General features: G+C 44.0%; 1 pseudogene; it reads left to right on the top strand.

The window, feature by feature from the left end:
* Positions 1-20608: 20608 nt before the first annotated feature.
* LOC144765514 (18S ribosomal RNA) lies at positions 20609-22406 on the top strand (annotated as a pseudogene).
* Positions 22407-22630: the final 224 nt, after the last annotated feature.

Here is a 22630-nt window from a genome sequence, read left to right as displayed (position 1 = left end):
AAGTGTACATGGTCCCCCGCAGAAGGTGGGGGAGGACGAGTGTAACCACAAGGGGTTCTCTAACGTGCCCCAAAGTAGTTCACAGTCTCCCAAGGCTAAAAGGTCATGGCCCCATAAATGCAAACCGGAGAACCAAGGTCCTCCTACTTGTTACTCCTGTAAAGAAGTGGGTCATATATACCCTAGATGCCCCAAGAAGACATCTGGACCCACTGTTGCTCCAGCACTAGGATTAGTGAGTGTAAAATTGGGGGAGGAATTCAGTCCTTGGAATGGGGAAGAGCAAGCAGTTATGACCCAAGTCTCATTGGTAGATCGAGAAATTGTCCAGGAAATCTCTCTGCCTGAGAATACTAAGAAATACAGGCAGTGGGTGACCGTCAATGGACGGAGGGTGGAGGCTCTGAGGGACACCGGAGCTAGTTTGACATCTGTCAGGTATCAGTGGGTGGCTGAAGAGCAGGTAATTCCCGATGTGCTTCACCCTGTAGTTGCAGCAGACAACTCAGTGCGCTTCTCCAAGGTGGCGCTGGTTCCCTTTGAGTGGGGAGGGGTCTCATGTTCCTTGAAGGTCGTTGTGAGTCTGTCCATGCCTGTAGACTGTCTGCTGGGGATTGACCTGGAGAGTTCTCCCTGCAAGGAGGTGGAGCGCCATGCGCAATTGGAGATGTTGGGTCTGCCTGAGTGGACTTGTGTGACCACTTGGTCTATGGCAGCCAGTAAAGGTATTCAAGAGGACCCGGAGCCTGAAACAGTGGCCCAGGTGCCTGCCATAAAGAGAAGAGCAGGGGGTGCAGGAGACCGGCCCCCACAGTTCCCAAAGTCCAGGAGGAGGCACCCTTTGAGGGGGATGCCCTGGTACCTACAGGGGAACACGTGGCTGAACTGGGGGACCTACCTGGGCAGACTGAATGGCAGCAGGAGGGATGGCCCTCCAGGATGAATTCTGTTAGGAGCAGAAGTGCCCTTCTCTTGTAGATTGGCGGGAACAGGCAGCACACCAGGCAGCAGGTGATCAGTCTGGATCACACTGGATTTACTGGGAGAATGATCTCCTGTACAGTGAGTCTAAGGTTGCTGAGCCTGTGTCAGCCCGTGTGCTGGTGGTACCTAAGCGCTTCAGAGCCTTCTTACTGAGGTTGGCTCATGATGTACCTTTAGCAGGACTTTTGGGGCAGGACAAGACCTTTGAGAGGCATGTCACCCACTTTTACTGGCCTCAAATGTGCAAGCCTTCTGATACTCATTGCAGGACTTGTCAGAATTACCAGGCAAGTGGTAAGAGTGGAAGGAAGCTCAAGGCTCCCCTCCATCCTTTCCCTGTAATCAGCACCCCCTTTGAGAGGGTGGGCATTGATATTGTGGGTCCTCTGGATCCCAAGAATGCCATGGCCAACAGGTTCATCCTGGTCTTGGTGGACCATGCCACTCGGTACCCGGAAGAAATCCCTCTCTGGACGGTGACAGCCCCGTGGTGGGCTGTGCACTGATGGGGATTTTCTTCCACGTGGGGTTCCCCAGAGAGGTGGTGTCTGATTGGGTACTAATTTTATAGCTAGGTATATGAATTCTCTGTGCAAGGAGTGTGGTATATCCTAAAAGTTTACCATGCCTTACCACCCCCAGGGTAATGGTCTGGTTGAGAGATTTAACTGGACCCTGAAGGGCATGATTATGGGTCTTGAAGAACCCATGAGGTGTAAGTGGGATATCCTCTTGCCATGCCTGCTGTTTGCTTATAGGGAGGTGCCACAGAAGTCCGTAGGGTTCAGTCCCTTTGAACTCCTGTATGGGCACCCTGTAAGAAAACCCTTGAATTTGGTGAAGGAGGGCTGGTAGAAGGTTCCTAGTAAACCCATCAGGATGTATATACCTACATGCTGGCCTTCAGGGACCAAACTAGGCATTTCAGGCAACTCACTCAGGCCAATCTGGAAGCCAGCCAGGAAGTGATTAAATGGTGGTACGACCAGAATGCCACTCTGGTCAAGTTTCAACCTGGGCAGAAAGTGTGGGTGATGGCGCCAATGGAGCCTTGCACGTTCCAGGACAAGTGGACTGGGCCTTATGAGGTGGTGGAGCGCAGGAGTAAAGTGACCTATTTGGTTGTCTTACGATCTCCTAGGAACCCTTTGAGGGTCCTCCATGTGAACCACCTCAAACCATACTTTGAGAGGTCGGAGGTGACCATGTTCTTGGCTCAGATGATGGGGCGGAAGAGGAGAGTGAACCTCTTCCTGACTTCCTGTCAGCCAAGGAGAAGGATGGGTCAGTGGATGGGATGAACCCCTTGTCTACCCTGACCCAGGCTACTGGGTCAGTTTGCCTCTCTATTCTCCCAGATCCCAGGAGTCACCCATTGGTGCGTCCGTTATGTGGACACTGGAGACAGTCTGCCTGTAAAACAAACATTTTACAGAGCAGCTGATAAGGTCAGGGCCAGCATCAAGGAGGAGGTTTTCAAAATGCTGGGGCTAGGGGTGATTGAGCCATCCAGCAAGCCCTGGACTAGCCCCGTAGTCCTTGTGCCAAAAGCTTCTGCACCAGGTGTCACCCAGAACTCTGGTTTAAATGATTAACAACAATGTTTGAGTGATTTCTTCATGAATTTATCCATTCATTGGGTTACTTTGAATTTTCATTCGATATTTATAATTTTTCAATACATTATCTCTCCAGTAAGCTTAGGTTAATCCTCTCCAATGCATCTCGAGCACCATGTGCTCTTCATCAGGGAATACTGTCTGCAAATTAAATACAACGCATATTGATATAAGGACATATTATTGTTTTTCTGTTCGTTAAAGTCAAAAAGATATATGGAAAAGTATGTACAAAAATATATAAAATATGTAGTGCAAATTTTGGCATGCTCATAAGGCGTTTGTATGGTAAAGACTCATGGTGTGATTGTGATAAAACAAGTGATAAAACGAGTGCTGACCGAGTGCTCATTTTATATGTTTGTGAAGTGATTATCGTGCTGGAGAGTCATTGATGTTAAAGCTATACTCACGGATCAACACTTTTTCAATTGAGCCTCTGTTAATTTCTGTGAAGCGAATGGTGGCAGAGACTTCCAATGTAATTTATTTACTAAAATGCCCGTGTGGTAAAGTTTATGTGGGCAAAACCGAAAGGAAAGTACGTCTGAGTATTAATGAACACAAGTCAAACATGAGAATCAAAAAATTCGAAATCAACTGTGGCTACACATTTCATGGAACAGAAACTCAATATATCACAGTTGAGATTCATGATTTTGGAAAAAATTGACAGAAAAGAAGGCAGAGACAATAACAAACATCTATTACAGAGAGAGAATTACTGGATGATGAAATAGAAGTCTCAAAAACCTCATGGTCTTAATGAATGGATTGAATATGCCTGCTACCTATAAGGAACAGGTTTTTTCTTGCTCCTAGGAACTGTTATAGTCGCCGTTCATGACAAGTTAAAGACATTAGTCTAAACACAATATGATGCTCATGGCACAATGTTATAAGTTTATTTGCTGTCTAAAATCATTTGGTTGTTTATTTAATACACGCTTTTTATTTTTCATTTATTCATTTTTAGTTAAATTTTTATACCTCATTCATTGACAGCTCTTGCTGATCGATATAGTTATCACAGACATTCAAAGATGTCCGCCACGGACTCAGTATACATATGGTCCGTCTTCTCTTTCCATTATTCCACATAACGTCATTACGCCAGTTGAAAACACATTAGAACACGATATACGGGGAGTCAACACATTTTCTCGATTCACTGCGTTGAAATACGAGCCCGCTGCACACTTCACAAATGACGTATAATCAAAAAACAAGTACGTTTTAAATCCACCGGGACGCGCCGCTAGCGCGATGTCATCATCATTAAAAGCCTAAGATGCATTCGCGATTATTTCAAACTTGTTTAAAATTACACGTGTTTGTAACTCTATGCTACCATTCGCTTCACAGAAATTAACAGAGGCTCAATTGAAAAAGCGTTTATCCGTGAGTATAGCTTCAACATCAATGACTCACCAGAACGATAATCACTTCACAAACATATAAAATGAGCACTCGGTCGTAACTCGTTTTATCACTTGTTTTATCACAATCACACCATGAGTCTTTAACATACACACGCCTTATGAGCATGCCAAAATTTACACTACATGTTTTATATATTTTTGTAGATACTTTTCCATATATCTTTTTGACATTAACGAACGGTAAAACAATAATATGTCCTTGTATCAATATGCGTTGTATTTAATTTGCAGACAGTACTCCCTGATGAAGAGCACATGGTGCTCGAAATGCATTGGAGAGGTTTAACATAAGCTTACTGGAGAAATAATGTATTGAAAAATTATAAATATCGAATGAAAATTCAAAGTAACCCAATGAATGAATAAATTCATGAAGAAATCACTCAAACATTGTTGTTAATCATTTAAACCTTTAGGACTAAACGAGAGTGCCCAAAGGGGGATGCAACCGAGATTCTTGGAAGCACTAATGGGATTTGAGTATTAAGACGTTACAGAATGGAAACGTCGCCCCAAGGAGCACCTAATAAGAGAAAGAAGATAGTCACCTTAAATATCACAACCATAAAACAAAACCTTGGTGGTGCGCAAGCCAATAACTATTGAATATTGAAGAACACCCCGCCACCTTCCGGAGACTGGTTAATCAGGTGTTGAGTGGGCTGGAAGAATTCAGCGCCGCCTTACTGAACGACATTGCAGTGTTTAGCTCCAGTTGGGAGGAACAGTTGCAATACCTCTGTGAAGTGTTGAAGGCCTTGCAGAGGGCAGGCCTGACTATCAAGGAGAGTAAGTGCCAGATAGGGCAGGGTGCTGTGGTGTACTTAGGTCACTAGGTAGGGAGCGGCCGGGTGGCGCCCCTACAGGCAAAGATTGATACCATTCTGACTTGACCGCAAGACCCTGAAAGGAGTGAGTGCCTTTCTAGGACTCAGTGGGTATTACAGAAAATGTGTAAAGGGCTATGGCACCATTGTTGCCCCCTTGACAGAACTGAAGTCAAAGAAACATCCCAAGAAAGTCTTCTGGACTGATGCCTGCCAGACCGCTTTTGATGCCCTGAATACTGCCATGTGCACGGCACCCATGATCAGGGCGCCTGATTTCTCCAAAGAGTTTGTAGTGCAAACAGATACTTCAGAGCATGGTGTGGGAGCAGTACTATCACAATTGAATGACGAAGGCTTGGACCAACCCATAGCTTTCATTAGCAGGAGGCTACTTCCCAGGGAACAGAGGTGGAGTGCAATTGAAAGGGAAGCTTTTGCATTTTTAAAATGACGAGTTGCAACTTCTATGTGTGCTGCACAAAGCAGCAAACATAGAAATTACAAATCACCTTCCTGCACATAACCAACAATTCCCCCCAACGTAGGCACCCTTGCACTATGGTGCACGGGTGTCTGTGTTCGCGCTAGGCATCCGGAATTAGCACCAGAGCAGGGGGAAATGCACCGCATTGTTCAATATACGGTGCAGCCCTGCATTTCAGAAGTGGCAGAGCGCGACGATGAGAAAAGAAGGCTAAGGCTGTGCTCCGTCACTTCTATTGTAAATATGCCCCAAAGTTTAATCTGCTACAAATCAGGATGTACAAAGGATAGTTCCCAAAGTAACACAACGTTGTGCTATGTGCTGCTTTGCATCAAGGGGGCTTTCCATGAGTAGTACACAGGCATTCCCATGCAACAACCCAAGTGTTTTGATACAAATCGCTATATACTATCATTAATAGACAAATATTTGTCCCATAATCTTATGCCTCTTTGAAGCAGGCGTTAACAGGAGAAATATTTGTAATTCTCCTTATTCTTTTACCTATGCGTGTGTGCTGCATGGTATAGCACAGATACAGAGCAGGAAAAATGTTTAAGGATAGTTTTTGTACTGGAAGGCTCTCTCTCCTTTCTGAAAAGCAACTAGTCTTTGCATAAAACACACACCATTGTACTATGGGGCAGGGCTGTGTGCGTTGGCTTGCTCCAGCCCAAGGAGAGAGGTTAGTTGAGCTGCCTTGTGGGATCTTTACAGCCACATTTAGCCGTATTAAAGTTAGATAAAGACGATTGTTTGAAGGCTAAACAAAGGGCACCATTGATGGTAATTATAAAATGATATTGGAAATATCATGTAGCTGTGGATTTAACTGTGACTCGACGTATAAAGCCTAAAAAGGTATATTTTTACGTGACTGCGAGGAAAAAATCCAAGCTCAGAACAAGGAATGAGAAAAATTCCAGATAATCGGAAGACAAATCAATTATGATATTAAAGGGAACGTTTCAGACTATATTTGAAGGTTTTCTTTGACAGAATTCAATTAACATGAAAAATGCAGGAGATACATTTGGAGTAAACTACTAACACAATTAGGATTAATGGCCTGCATTATAATGTATAGAAGATTCCAAACACATAATTTGTATGAACAGGAACTAGTGACTTCATAGCTATGGTAACAAAAATAAATGAACACACAATACATGGAAGGTTATGAACTTCGTTCACAAGAGAGATAAAAGAGATTAAATAATATGCTATCAAGTATCCTATATGAGGTGAAGGAAGCATCATTATATCAAGATGAAATGAATTAATGGATGCAGTGGCAGTCATTGATCTCAAAGCCGGTTAACTATATTTCCCTTGGATAAACATTGATAGAAAGAGCTACTCCATGTAGACTGTATACAGAACAACCGTTGTCACTATTAAATCTGAGGTTATTTTTGGGTTATACTCTTAAAAACAAATGTTTGTCTTCTCGGGTGTTTTTGTGTGGACACATAGAAGTGTTGGAAGAGTATAATATAACTGATGCGTTTTGTAGCAAGGCAAATGTCAATTTATCAGAGACTCATTGGACACATACTTTAAAATTTTTATATTTCACATGAATATTGGTAGCTTTATGTGAGTAATGAGAAGCATATTTCCATATCACATAAAGTGAGCACTGGAAGTGCTAATTTAAAACACAGCGTGACACAGATTTTGATTGACTGGTTTCTCAAATAGTTGGGGAATTGGGGCAGTGCTATATATATTACCACTCAGACATCTAGCAGCGTTTGTTTACATATCTAATATAAACAACTAAACATAACCCAATCGCATACACACAGCAACATAAGAACAAACAGACAAACAGAACACCACAGAACTGCTTTACAGCTCAACAAAATCACAAAACCGCAATACAGCACATAAACACAACAGCGCAAAAAACAACAGCACACATCACCAGCACAACAAAATACTACACATCAGCTGTGCACAACATTTATTTTCACAGATTACCACCTCCTGGATCCTGTTTTCATGATACAGTGGTGTTGCAGAGAATTTGCACAATGCAGATTCTCTGGTACAAGCTGTGCTTATGCGGATGAACCTTTAGTCCCGGACTAAGGAGTCACGGAACAATTCAAATGCAGGCGAATAACATGAAGCACATTTGAATGAGGGAGAGTTGTAGATTTGCAAACCATGAAAGTTTATTAACAGATTAATAAATTAACAATTCAAAATTATTCAAATTAGTCATAAATACATAATCAATACATCAATGCATTAGTCAATATGGTAATTCAAAATCATTTCAAAATACCAATTACAAAGACAAACTGCTAAATTTGTCATTACATAAATCAAAGCAGACATGTTTTAGCCGTGAAGGGATGTTTCCTAATTTGCTAAGCTAGTGAAGACGTGCAAATTGGTGACAAGTCAGGCAGAAGGTGTTAGCAAGTAAAGCCTATAAAGAGAGAATCAAATGAAGATTCAATCAAGCGAGAAAAGGATTTGCCCAGGAGTCTAGCTTTTGCAGATGAGATCAAAGGGGAGTATCTCCTCTAAGGCGAGTGGCAAGGGCATCATCTGAATCTAACTAGCTCAGCAATGCATAGTTAAATGGGGTATTATTAGCAACCTACACTTCATATGCTTCCAATGAAGAGAACCAATCAAGCATTTTGTGATTAAGAAAAAGAACCACCAGTAGTAAAAGGTGTTTGGAGCAAGAACTACTATAACGTACCACCATGGTCATGAAATTGAACCAAACTTTGTGATTAAGAGGTTTTCAGTCTTCTTCCCAGCTACCACACAATTGTTTATCTGCTTTATGAGCTTTGACTGGGTATCTACAACAGGAGGATACAGTTTGGTCAAAATGTCCTTCCTATCGAGGTGCAAAACCATTATTTCACTCTCCAATGAGCATATGCAGAAAAATTCAATTTAATTAATGCTGACTGCTGCGAATGGACTCCTGAAATGAGAAGTAGGAAAAATACACTGAAGACAAAAAAGCATTTGAAGTCGCATAAGACATTTTAAACTGAGGCCTATATTAAGTATGGTAAAGTTTAGCAATGATCACAATCTGTATGACTGTGTGTGTTGCAGATTAATATTTATTTATTTGCAAAGCATTTAATAATAAAAAGAAGCACCAGTGGGAAAAGGTGTCTGGAACAAGCACTACTATAATTTACCACCAAAGCCATGAAATTTAACCTGTCAAAAACGTTTTGGGATACTGCCGATAATGTCTGTAATAAAATGGACATTAGAAAACACTCTAGTGCCAATACATCTGCTTTCCCAGAGAGTTGTGCTATTATTTTCTTTGAGCAAATGAGGTGTTTTTTTTTTAATGTGACAGACATTTATTCTAAGAAAGCATCTGCTAGGGTTCTGTAGGTAGGAGATACCTTATGAAGACCCACGTAGAAGGTATATATTGAGACACAGCCAGCGCCTGTGCTTCACAAGCACTGCTCTATTACTTACCGGTAATCTTCATTACTCCGGGTCCCGTTGTCCTCGTCCCATTCATTAACAAAGTGGACTGCACAGTCCCAGAAGGGGCAAGACAGGGCCAATGGCCACAACCCCAAAACTCCCAACCCCAAGGGGAGGGAAAACGAACCCCCAGAACCAGCCAAGCCAGAGAGGCAACAGAAGCCAAAACGGAAGCCAAACAGACCTCAAAGGAACACAATCTCCACGGCCCAGCACACGCCAAGGGCGGGCAGGAGCAGGGGAAAAACCCCAGGGCAACTCAAAAAGGAACCAGGAAGCCAGGGCCGAAGCCAAGCAACAAACCAAACAAGAGGACCCGCGACCCAACCCGAACCTGGGAGAAGCCCACACAACACACAGGCCAAAGCAAAGGGCATGGAGGCCAACTGAGAACCCCAGCACATGACCGCCGGACCATGCAGCAGGCCGTAAAAAAATAAAACAGAGGCAACCACCAAAGAAAAACAGAGCCGGCGGCAGAGTAACAACAGAGTGGGAACCGGAGGAAGCAGCGAAGCCAGAGGCACAAGCAGCACCAGACCCCGATCAGCCAGCAGCAAGGAGGGCAGACCGCCAAAGTGGCAAGACCAACACCGCAGAACCGCACCCAGACAGGGGAGGAGGAGGGGGACACCGACCAACAGGCTCACACCGCGAGCAGGACCCGGGGGAGCACACAGGGAAGACAGGAGCAGGCAGAGAGGCAAAGACAGACCCAGACCAAACCAAGAGGCCAAAACGACAGGAACATCCCAAACCTGCAAGAACAGGGACCTGACAGCAGAGGGACCAGTCAACCAACAGGCGGTGAGCACACAAGCCAGGACACAGGCATCAGGAAAGGGACCGGGGATGCCAGGCAAAATACACCCCAAAGCCAGCACAAAAGCCACAGCACAGCCAGCAAACCTAAGGAGGAAAAGCCGGAGGCCAAGTCAAACCAACCTTAAGCCGGCAGACCAATCGCAACCGGAGACAACCCAGGAGACGACAACCCTGAAGCACAGAACACCAGGGCCCCACACAGGCATGAACCAGGCCAGACACATCCCAAGGGGTAAACAGGGCGGAAAGACCACTGGCCAAGAAGGGCCAATGAAGGAGGAGTGCCAGGGCAACGGGGGAAGACAACCACACCCTGGAGCCCAACACCAGCCAAGAAAACCCAGCACAACCAGGCAGGAAAGCGCGGGCACCCAACCAGCGGCAAACAAAGCTCACAAAGAGAGCTCCGGGCAAGAGCAGGCCCAGGAGTGCCCGCAAGGGAGAACCACCCCAGGAGGAGGAACAGGTGAGCAATTACAAGTGGAGCCAGCCCAGCACAGAAAGGAACCAACGGCCAGCAGACAAGAGCAAGCAAAGCAGCATTGGAGCCCAAAACCACTGATGCGCCAAGCCAGAACATCCAGAGAGCACACAGGCAAGGATGCAGGACCGAGAAAGGCGAACGACAGGGGCCGAAAGCCCACAAGAGCAGGAAAGCCCATACGGCCACCCACCCAAGAACCAACCAGGCCCGACCCTGCCAAACGCCTGAGACCAGAAAAGACCAGGAGCCTCAGGGAGGAAATGCCGGAGGCCGAAAACAGGCACAAGGCCAAGCCACTGCACCAGGCAACCAGGCGGACCCCCAACAGGGAGAACAGCAGAGAAGAGAGGAGACCAGTCGCCAAAGACCAGGACACAGTACCAGCGAAAATCAGCCCGTCCAAACAGAAAGACTCTCAAGGACTACCGGAAAGAGGAAGCAAAACAGGCAAACCCACACACGGGCACACCCGGGGGAGACAGGAGACACGAACAACGCTACCACCCCCAGCCCAAGGTGCACCACCAGGCACCACGCCAGGCCAGAAGGAGCAACCGGCTGGGGTGCCAGGCACACCGGAGGCAGCAAAGACCAACCCACAGCCAACAGCAAGGCCGCAAGGGGGCAGGGTCCTCAAGGACAACCAGAGGCAGATCCCCAGTCGCTCCACACAGCAAAGAAAAGCGGAGAGCTGGAGCCCAATGCACACCAGCTACAAAACTGCCCCACAATGGACTGGCAACACAGAGCACAAGCCAAAATAGCATGAACATAACACAAAGGGATCAGGGGCAGCACACCAGCCGCGACACAGACGGACATAACCAACAGGCAGATGTAACCATCAAAAAGGGGACTGCAGCAGGGGTATTCCCTGGCCCCTCTGCACAGTAGCCGGAACCAGTGTACAGGCGAAGCCAGTCCCAATGAGAAGGCAGTGGCCCGCACCACCTGAAGCAATCCAGAGCCAAACGCGCCTTCCCATGAACAGAAGAGTGCCCCCAAAGTCATGTCTTCAAGGATACGCAAGGCAGCTCCTGAGTAGTAAGTGGAGTGCATCCAAGCACTGCAGAGAACGCAGCCAGGGAACACATGGACCACAACAATGAACCAACTGTTTCCCTGAACAGGGAGACACAGAGAAACAAAGGAACGGAAGAGGCAAGCTGCCAGACAGTGCCCCAGCAAGCCAGCCCCAAACGTGAAATGAAAGCCCTGCCCATCTTTCAAGTTGACAGAAAATAAGGTCATCCCAAAATCCACAGCCATGGGAACACCAGGATGTGAACACATAACCTATGGAGCAAGAGTCAAAAACCATAACCACTAGGCCATAATGACTCATTGTGACCGTGAGTTATCAAATCAGTAGAAGTTGTAAGTAGTCTCAACTCTCCACCATCCCAGTGTGCGTTGCAGAGTTTCATAGTCACATCCAAACGTAGCCACAGTTGTGAAAGGTACACATATGCAGGGGCCAGCAAGTAATGGAAAAAACAAACAAACACCGCTATGCGGTACTCTCCCAGGAAGGGGGATGCGAGGGCGGGAGCCATGTACAAGGTTCCCCTCCCACCCCCCACTCAGCCCAATGCGCAACACCAGGTCCCACACCAGGACAGGGAGGACATCCGGCATCGGGAAGCAACAGCGGCACGTCTTCTAACTGGCCATAACCCAGGAAGAAAAACCCTACGACCCGGAAGAGATCCGGAAGCCAGCACACCAGCCGCAAAGGGCCGACCGGCACACAACGGCCATCCACGAAGAACCCAGCCTCCCAGCAAGCCTGGCATGCTGGAAGGTAGGACAGCAGACACTGCTACGGGACAGCCAGGCAGACAGACGTGGGGCACCAAGTAGAAAAGCCACTCAAGGCCAGCAGGAGCAGCACCAGCATCCACAGCACACTTCTGTCGACAGACAGAAAAAAGAACAGCAGAATGCTGGGTAAGTGCTGTTTATGTACTCCCAGTGGGAGGAGCGGGCTTAGAGTCCTAGCATTCCTCTGATCTTTTTTCTGTCGGGATATGGTGACCTCCACTTTGTTAACGAATGGGACGAGGACATAAGGGACCTGGGGAAATAGGTCTTTGCCTGCAAGGCAGATTACAATCAAGAAGAAATGCTGACATACCTCGTTTGACACCAATAGTTACCATCATATGAGACAGTGGGTTGGGAATTATGACGCTTTGCTCTGATAAGGATTGTGCACCATGATAGAGTGACTTAGGCAGCCCTTCAGCTGTGTATATTACCTGTGAGGATATCCAGTTGATGGCATTGCTACTGAAGCTGAGTCGATTTGTAAGGGGCCTAAACATGAGGATAACCATACGCCTTTAAATATAACCAAGTCACAGCAGCGTTAGAGTAAAACGGTTTACATTTTTTTAAAGCTCTCTATGTGTGAGGTCTTTTTGAACTCCAATGAACAATGGGGTGATGTGCTCCCACTTAACACCGGACACTGTGTAAGCCTTTTCATGGCCTCCTGAAAGACTCCTACAAGAAGGGAGCATCAGTAATTCCGTCTGTTTGCAATGATCGAATAAGCTAAGGCAGCCCTATTAATATCTGCAAATCATGAATATGGAAAGAACAAGCTCAAGCAAGGGTTCGCCCTTTGAATCCATTGTGTAAAGCTATCCAACTCTGCTTAAGCCACTTACGAATATCTGCAATTAGCACTCTTGTTTAAAATCCACCATCTAACCACAGCTGAAAGAACCATTTGGATGTCATCAGCACATATGCAGAGTCCTGAGCCTCGTGAAACCAAAAGGTCATGTAAAGACTTCACATAAACATAAAAAAGTACTGGGAACAATGAAGCAAGCCCTGTGGAGCTCCACAGTGGGCGTGAAGAGCTGGTGCACACTCTCTCATAACCTGAAATATCTGCTTAAGTGAAAGTCCATAAATCATTCGAGAGAAGCTGGGGTCGCCCTTGCTACTTGCTGGAGACAATATAAAAGTGTAGTGGGGTCAATGTGTAAAAGGTGGCAGGCAGATCCAGGAGCACCAAGAGCACCGCGGGATCCTTAGCTGCCACTCTGGTCAAGGTTTTCCTCACATTCCACAAAGGCATTTCTTCCTGCACAAAAACAATCCTGCCTTTGAAGTATGACAGAAGGTGAACACAATGCAGGAAGTTGCCTTTCTGAGTTGCATTGCGTGAAATATTAGTAAGTTTACCCTCAAGTTTTTTCTCTTACAAGATTTGGATGAAGCCGAAATGTATATTGAGAACTGTGAAAAAGAATGAAAATCGCATGCACTGCCCTAGCAAGAGAATATGGATGGAGGTATACAGCTGTTTCTCCCATCACGTCTATTTAATAGGTGAAATACATGTTTTGGCTCAACTGTGAATGCATGTTCATTCCGAAGCACAGTTCTCATCTGCATTTTGTTTGTTTTGGACAGAAGTAGCATTATAAAGCGCAGTAGGCAGTGTACTTGCTATGCATACAGAAGCAACTTCTTCTTCCTGACCCACAGACTCCTCTCTCATGTTTGTTGTCTGTATTGTCATCTTGGATTCGGATACTACCAGGGAAGCCTCTCACATCCTTTGACAGCATCACCCTTTGCATTATTTATGAAAATCAAGTAAATCCCTGTTCACTTGAAAGATTTTTATTTTTCATGGTCTGATGGTTGAAAAAAGCAAAATAGCACAACCAATGACTTTTGTTCCTTTTTTGGTGGAGTATTTAGATTTATTGTTTCTGAAAAAGTTGGATAATGGCGAGGCAGTCAAAGCCACAACAGGCCCATGTTGGAATAGGAGACAAGAGAGCCTTGAGTATGGGCAGTGGAATTTGAGTTTTACTCAATTAGTGGTGAAGGTATGGGACTATTATTACTCATGTACTGGTTTGTATCCAAAATTCCTGCTGTTGTCATGGGGTATTTGAGGCATGATGTACTAATCGGTAAACAACAGATATTTGGACAGTCTGAGAAGTGCTGTCCTTTTGGCCTTGTAAGGCTCAAAAATGTTATCAGTTTTTTCCAGTTCCACTGTTCCTCCCCTGAGGAGGTAAGATAACAACAAAAATGCAGTTCAGGAAAACAGACTAGCATAAAAGAAATGTACTACTTTTCAAAACTTATTTTTATTGAGCGGTGCAAAGATAATCAGCTGTTTCATTATTCAAGAGAACAACATTTCATGCACCACAATCCCTAGCAAAAGAAGTACAAAAAGTATAAAGCAGTTCTAAAAAGGCTACGAAGAAAGTGCAAAGTGCAAAATAAACTTTATTAGATTATAGAAAATAGAATATGCTCAAAATATGAACAATTAAATAAAGTGCATAATAAAGTGCATTACAACAACAGAATAAATCGCTACAACTATCAACCAAACATATAAAACAACATAGGAAAATACTTGTTTACTTTTAAAAATCACTTCATACAGTTGCCCTAATACTAAAAATGATTTCCAAATTGTGAATATAGTTAAACTGTTGTTTCTCAAAGCATATAAATATTCAAAACAATATTAAATTAATAAATAAATAAAACTAATTTAGTTGCGTGCACTGCATCCCCAAATGCAATGCAGTGCGCGCAACGAAATTCGTTTTATTTATTTAAATGTTTACTTACCTGTACAGCTCTGTAATCCATAGATTACTACCCCCCACCCTGCCCCTCGTCACCGCCCTGCAGGTACACCCATCACCGACCGCGGTTGATGCTGGGCAAGTAAAAAACGTATTCGAGCAATACCCCAAACTAGTAATTTGGCACCTGCAACATTGTTCTGGCACTTCAGGATATAACTTTTGTGGGGGTATAGGTGAATAATAGGCCATTCATCTCGAAAGGAATTACTTTCTTTGGAAATTAGCTGCAAGCAGAGCTTGCTGTCCCATAGATGAAATGTCATTCACCTGCCATTATGCTGTAATTGGTGACTTTTTAAATTCTATTTAAAAACATTTGAAATCGTCAAAGAATTCAGCTTTTGACGAAAAACCCTATACCAGCCCCAACCCCCAACAATTAATTATTAACCAGTATTGTCATAATCCTATAAGATTTGATTTAAAAAAGAAACGTATTTGTGCAAATCGGAACCAATGTGAGAGGTTCACATCCCCAGTCTGCAGAACGACCTATGCCCAGGTTTCACATGATTGGTTTGAGATAATACCTCCTGATACCCTTCTAGCTTTATTACATATGAGGGAAATTAGATCAACAATAAACATTCGACTTGCAGACCGTGTTAGAGTTGCACTTTAGAATGTGTTTCAACTGCTGTAGAAATGTTTTCACTTACAAAAATAGCACACAGATGAAATGTGCCCTTCACATAAAATACATAGAATCTTTGTAAATTATTAATCAATTAAATGTAGAGCTAAGTGTTCATAGAATGCTTACTAATTTACGTATGATTTAAAAAAAAGTTGCAGTAAGCAGGCATTCTTAAATGTGCACCCTTAGTTAAAGCCCAAAAGCCTTTCATTTCGACTCTTGGAAATAGACATTCATTGCATGCATCTGCCTAGCACCAGCAACTTGCTTTAGGAATGTGCTGATGTAACCTTTTGTTCATTTAGCTCCTCTCCCCATGTTGTATCATTTATTCAACTACAATGAGACTTGCTGGGAGTGTTCTAATACATACGATTTGGATATTTTGTGCACAATATATCCAAATATTATTGATAGTTTTCCTCCACTTTTCTGAAAAGCTTCTATATTCCTACTGAGCTCATAATGCATCCTTTAGCTTAGGTATGAATGTTCTCATGAGAACTTTCCCCCATGTAACAAAGTCCTGCAACGTGAATTGTTACTCTGAGAATTGGAAGGAGAAGCATTGGAAAATTGACAACACCATCTAATGATCCATTCCCATTGGACCAGGAGAGGGATCGCTTAATAATGCTTGATACAAGTTATGTGACTTTATATTAATGAGTGTTCCTAGCTAACTTTAGGAGTATTGTATCTGTAGTATTGTTGGAGACTGCTATTCAGTTCTGTAGATTGATGCCATCAGACTGCTGATCTTCTTCCCTGCCCGGAAACTCTTCTTCATGGAGAATTGATTCTTTACTTGTCAACGACAGATACAGCTTAAGGCGACTTACTTCCTCATATCGATTGTCATTCTCTTTGATCAATGCTACTTCAGAGATCATTCTATTACAGACACTTGCTACAGCAGTGTAGGCAACTCAGCTGAGTTTCCAGAACAACCCTTTATGGGAAGTGTGTCTCCCTGTTGCTCTTTCCCGTAAAGTACTTTTTGATGGTTCTACTTAGGTTAGTTTAGGTCCTTTAGCTGGTTTATTGATGTGTCCTATGTGGAACACTGTGTATTGATTTTAAGCTGCCTCTAACTAATCTTTTATTGCGATTTCTATAACCTGACTAAACAGAAAAAGGATGACAAAGACCATACTAATGAATAATATTAAAGATTTTGAAACCTTTTCCAAATTCTTGTCAATGGCTGAATTTAAAATCAAGAATGTCAATGATATATATATGGCAATAATTTGTTATAGCTCCAATTCTAAAAATGGTGGAAAAGGTCCATTGATCTCTCAAGAGCCATGGGATTTCCTAGGACAATATTTGCAAGTGGGTGTGTAAACCTTGAACCATACTTGGAATATTACATTCTTTAGGAAACTGCTTGAAACACAAAGAATGATTTGTGTATTGTTTTTTGGGAAGCTTTGCTGATTTTAGAATAGCCAGCAGACCTATTTCTGATTCGTTTACCAATATTATCAAACAAAACCCTCTTGTGTGTGATTCATACCAAATTATTTATAAGAGACACTTTATATATTATACATGGGGCAAGGTTAAACGTCCCATCCTTTTATTTAATTGAAGAATTGAAAATGTAACTCTTGGGTGCTTACTGTTCCAAATTAATTTGGGAAAGTGGGAATCTATTTCTGGAAAATATGCACAACTAATCTTGATTTGGACATTAGCAAATACAAATAGGAATAGTGGCAGGATTGACATTTCAATAAAGGGAACAAAGCCTATAAATGATAACGGTAATGATGACCATTGAAGAAGTAAATTCTGAACCCTATTAAGTGTAACCATAAAGTTTAGAAGATACAAATCTAAAAAATATGATGTAACAAATATCCCTAGATAACGGGTTGGCCACTTGTGGATAAATTGTTAATCAATAAAACCTCTGATTTTAAATGTTTGATCTTGTAACCCCTCCATCTCTATGAACTCTCGTATTCTATGTAAAGTCCCTTTAAGATTGGTTTTCTCCGCTCTTAAATATAAAATCATGTTGTCCACAAACAATGTTATTTCAGACATCACCTCCAATGGTGGAACAATCAAAGGTTTGTTACATAAATTTCCTGCCAGGGATTTAATAGGTGATCAGCACAGGTCATATTCTGCATTGGTGAAATGTGCCCCTATTGATTGCCACAGAGCATATCATCTTGGAGTTGATAATAAATGTAGCTATTGCATCCTTATATAAATTTAGATACATCATTAAAAATAGCATAGGAAAATCATGCTTTGCAAGATTCAAAAATAGGGGCACCCAATTAACTAAATACAATGCCTTTTCAGCATCAGCCATTATAATATCCGCTTTCACTTTAATAATTGATCAAAACTCAATTGCCTGGACCAAATAACTTGCGCTTGCCACAGTATATCTTCTCAGTGGCAAAAAAAACATTCTCGTCTTTATAAATACTATACAATACATTTTGAGGTGGCTTATCCTTTTAAATAAAGCTTCCAACTGTGGCTTCTATGAAGGAAGACAGTATTGGGATTCCCAATTAAAATATATTGAAGAATTCTGTTAAAAAAAGGTAAACATTCTGAAAGGAGCAGCTTATATACTTCTGTTGGAATGCTGTCACATTGGTCAATGACATGAGCAACATCTCTACCTCTTTAATATTATTTTGTTATTGGACTTTTTTATGGCCTATTGCAAGTTCAGACAGACCAATAGAACTAAGAAATTGCTAAACATTTATAACAATGTTGCTGTACAATTTTTTATAACGTTGAAGAAAAGCTTGATTGATATCTTTGCGGTAGGTGACCTCTTCACTTTTCTTGGGGTTGACTATCGTGTGTATGGAGCGCTTGTTGACTCTTCTTTTGGAAGACTATGCAAGGAGTGTACCTATCTGCTGACAATCCACATATATTTTTTGTTGGAAGGTGTTTTGCTTGCATATTTCTACTGCCATAAAAAGGTACCTATGGTTCTGAAGTACTTAAGACAGAAATGTTTCATATTCTGTTGTGCTTTGCTCACTAAGCTGTTACACTGCAGAGTCGACCATTTTATGTAATTCATGAATTTTCCTCAAGTGAAATTTACATGCCTTTAACTCATAAGCACTTAGCCACCACACTAAAATTGTCACTTGCCTTAAATGCTTCCCATACTGAAAAAACTTGTGCTGAATTAATATTGGTTTGAAAATAAATCACTAATTAATAATCTCAATTCTTGTGTAGAAGTCTCATCTGCCAGAAATGGGTTATCAAATTTCGAACTACGAGCAGATCTAGTATAAACATCTATTTCAAGTTCTAGCTAAAATATAGAGTGGTCTCAAGAGGAATTAGGCCAAATACAAGCTGTTCCTCCTCTCCAAATTTGAGATGTAGAAAAAAATATTTTAGTGATACAGTATTAAATTGCTGCAGAAATCATGAATATTGTAAAATACCTGGATGATCTAATCGCTATGGGTCAATCAAGGCATAGTCTTGCTGAAGTCGCACCCGTAGTGTTGCAATTTTATGTTTTAATTGCCTCTTCTCCTTTTTTGAACTGTCTAGCTTTAAATTTTGTATACAATAAAAATCATTGCCAAAAGTTATGGGCCCACGGCATTCATAGTAGCCTCATTGAGTTGATGTAAAGCCTCTGTCTCATACTCAATCTGCCCACAATAATTGAGAAAATGTAAATGGAACCCTCTTACTGAGGTTTTAACCCAGATCTACCTGCCTCTTTCATCTGCCATGATTTCGTCTATTTGACAATTAATAATGGAAGCAAGATAAATCACCACTACCCTCAGTTCTTCCTCCAAAGAGACAAAATAAGCATGAGAAAAATAACTACAACTCTTAAATTTTGTATTTCTTCATTTTAAATGAGTTTCCTATAAAAAAGCACATTAAATTTAAAAGAAGTCTACCAGTTCACAATCGAGCCATATTTCCCCATGTTCAATATCCCATTCACATTGCACTATGTTAATTATGTGTTCCATCCATTAAAGTAATTACTAAAGCTTCTGAAGATACTAATTCAAAAGCAGAGTAGAGAGTTAGAGAGTGTACATTTGTTGCACTTGCTGCAAACACTTCTTCTTTTGATATTGCTCTACCATATTGTGAAAAAGAAAAAGAAAGATAAAAAAGGAGAAGTAAAGGAAAGGAACTGCAATCACCAAACTACACTCATCTATATCATATACCCTGCCCGTTTTTCATGCCAGTTGTGTCAAGGGTGGGGTGGGCTACTTGCCTCCCTGATCCCACTGAGGGTTCCAGGAGGTCGGGCACATTCACGCCCTGGGTTCCCTCCATCACTCAGTGCACACGGATTACAAGATAGAGGGGTCATTTTCCTCCGGATTACTAGGGAGAGAGTCAGTCAGACCTCCATGATTTCTGGTGATTCTGAGACAAAGGAAGGCAGGACCCGGGGCCCAGGTCCACACCTGCCGCTCAGCCATTCCCGATGGGCCTTTCCTCTGAGCCTGCTCGCCCCAGGAGCAGGCAGGAACGCAAAGTCAGCATCCCCCGCACAGGGCGCAATGCCAGGGGAGGCCCCGCCATACTCCAATTGATTTGGCACACTCGGCCCATTTAGAGATGGACTGCTTGGCCAGCCCCGGCTTTTGGTTCAAGCAGAGCTTCCAACCCGCATGGACTGTCTGACTTGAGGGCCTGCCGCCTGGCAGGAGGCCCTTCAGCCCACCCAGCAGAGCAAAGGCTGAGCGGCCCCGGCAGCTCGTGCCCCCCAGTGGTCCGACCCGAGCGGAAGGGGTTGGGTGGTGCCAGGCCCTCGGATGCTGCTGAGCGGCAGGTCCATAGGACCCAAGCGCCACGCCGTCACCCCTCTCTGTCCAGCGCATTTCCGCAGCAGCTCGGAACTATTGTTCTGAGGGGTACCGCCGCCAAGCATAGAAATCCTTGCGTCTCACTCAGGCTGCGCCTTGGCCCACCTCTCCCTTCCGGGGGAGATGGCTGGGCCCACCGGTGCACGTACGACTGAACTTCTCCACCCCTCTAGCGAGACCTCCCGCCCACGCAGGCAGGCTCCTTCCCCCAGCAGGCTCCTGAGAGGAGGGGTGTGCCAAGGTTGCCATTCGGGGAGACAAGCATGTGGCTCCCGAATCCACCCCGTCAGCAGGTGCGACTGCCTGGTTGATCCTGCCAGTAGCATATGATTGATTAAGATTAAGCCATGTACGTGAAAGTACATACGGCCGGTACAGTGAAATTGCGAATGGCTCATTAAATCAGTGATGGTTACTTTGATTGCTTCATCTGTTACTTGGATAAATGTGGTAATTCTAGAGCTAATACATGCCGATGAGCACTGACCTTCCGGGATATCAGACCAAGACCAATCCGGGCTTGCTCGGCTGCTTTGGTGACTCTAGATAACCTCAGGCCAATCGCATATGCCCATGACAGCGACGATACATTCAGATGTCTGCCCTATCAACTTTCGATGGTACTTTCTGTGCCAACCATGGTGACAATGGGTAACGGGGAATCAGGGTTCGATTCTGGAGAGGGATCCTGAGAAACAGCTACCACATCCAAGGAAGGCAGCAGGTGCGCAAATTACCCACTCCTGACTCGGGGAGGTAGTCACAAAAAAATAACAATACAGGACTCTTTCAAGGCCCTGTAATTGGAATGAGTATACTTTAAATCATTTAACGAGGATCCATTGGAGGGCAAGTTTGGTGCCAGCAGCCGCAATAATTCCAGCTCCAATAGTGTATATTAAAGTTGCTGTAGTTAAAAAGCTCATAGTTGGATCTTGGGATCGAGCAGGTGGTCCGCCGTGAGGCAAGCTACCGCCTGTCCCAGCCCCTCCCTCTTGGAGCCCCTTGATGCTCTTGAGTGTCTTGGGGGTCCGAAGCGTTTACTTTGAAAAAACTAGAGTGTTCACAGCAGACCGGTCACCTGCATACTTCAGCTAGGAATAATGGAATAGGACTTCGGTTCTATTTAGTTGGTTTTCGGAACTGGGGCCATGATTAAGAGGGACGGCCATGGGCATTCGTATCATGCCGCTAGAGGTGAAATTCTTGGACCCGTGCGAGACGAACCAAAGCGAAAGCAATTGCCAAGAATGTTTTCATTAATCAAGAATGAAAGTTGGAGATTCAAAGATGATCAGATACCATCGCAGTTCTGACTATAAATGATGCCAACTAGTGATCCGGCGGCGTTATTCCCATGACCCGCTGAGCAGCTTCTGGCAAACCAAAGTCTTTGGGTTCCAGGGGGAGTATTTTCGCAAAGCTGAAACTTAAAGGAATCAACGGAAGGGTACCACCAGGAGTGGAGCCTTTCGCTTAATTTGACTCAACACTGGAAACCTCACCCGGACACGGAATTGATTGACAGATTGATAGCTCTTTCTCGATTCTGTGGGTGGTGGTGCATGGCTGTTCTTAGTAGGTGGAGCGATTTGTCTGGTTAATTCTGATAACATATGAGACTCCTCCATGCTAACTAGTTACGTGACCCCCAGCAGTCGGCGTCCAACTTCTTAGAGGGACAAGTGGCGTTCAGCCACACGAGATTGAGCAATAGCAGGTCTGTGTTGCCCTTAGATGTCCGGGAATGCACGTCCTCTACACTGAACGGATCAGCGTGTGTCTACCCTTCGCCGACAGGTGAGGGTAACCCGCTGAACCCCATTTGTGATAGGGATTGGCGATTGCAATTATTTCCCATGAACGAGGAATTCCCAGTAAGTTCAAGTCATAAGCTTGCATTGATTAAGTCCCTGCCCTTTGTTCACACCACCCTTTGGTACTACAGATTGGATAGTTTAGTGAGGTCCTCGGATAGGCCCCGCTGTGGTCGGCAATGGCCCTGGTGGATCACCAAGAAGATGATCAAACTTGATTAGCTAGAGGAAGCAAAAGTCATAACAAGGTTTCCGTTTGTAAACTTGCAGAAGGATCATTAATGGCGGAGCGCCCCGAGCAACCAATGGCCCCAGACCAAAGCCCTCTGCTGCCTCCTGCAAGCACACCATAGGCACAGGGCCCAGCCCTGCCCTGCCACGTCCGGCCAGCGGAGAGGTCTGTGGCTGCATGGGGCATTTGGGTGAGCACCAGGCCTTCGGCGGGCCTCTTCTACCTAGGAGGACCTGACTGACACCTGAGGGACTGGGGATGGGAGGTGGCTCC

The sequence above is a fragment of the Lissotriton helveticus genome, chromosome 6 (assembly GCF_964261635.1).
Source record: "Lissotriton helveticus chromosome 6, aLisHel1.1, whole genome shotgun sequence".
NCBI lineage: Eukaryota > Metazoa > Chordata > Amphibia > Caudata > Salamandridae > Lissotriton > Lissotriton helveticus.
Note: the sequence above shows the minus strand (reverse complement) of the source record. Positions and strands in the feature narration are given on the sequence as shown.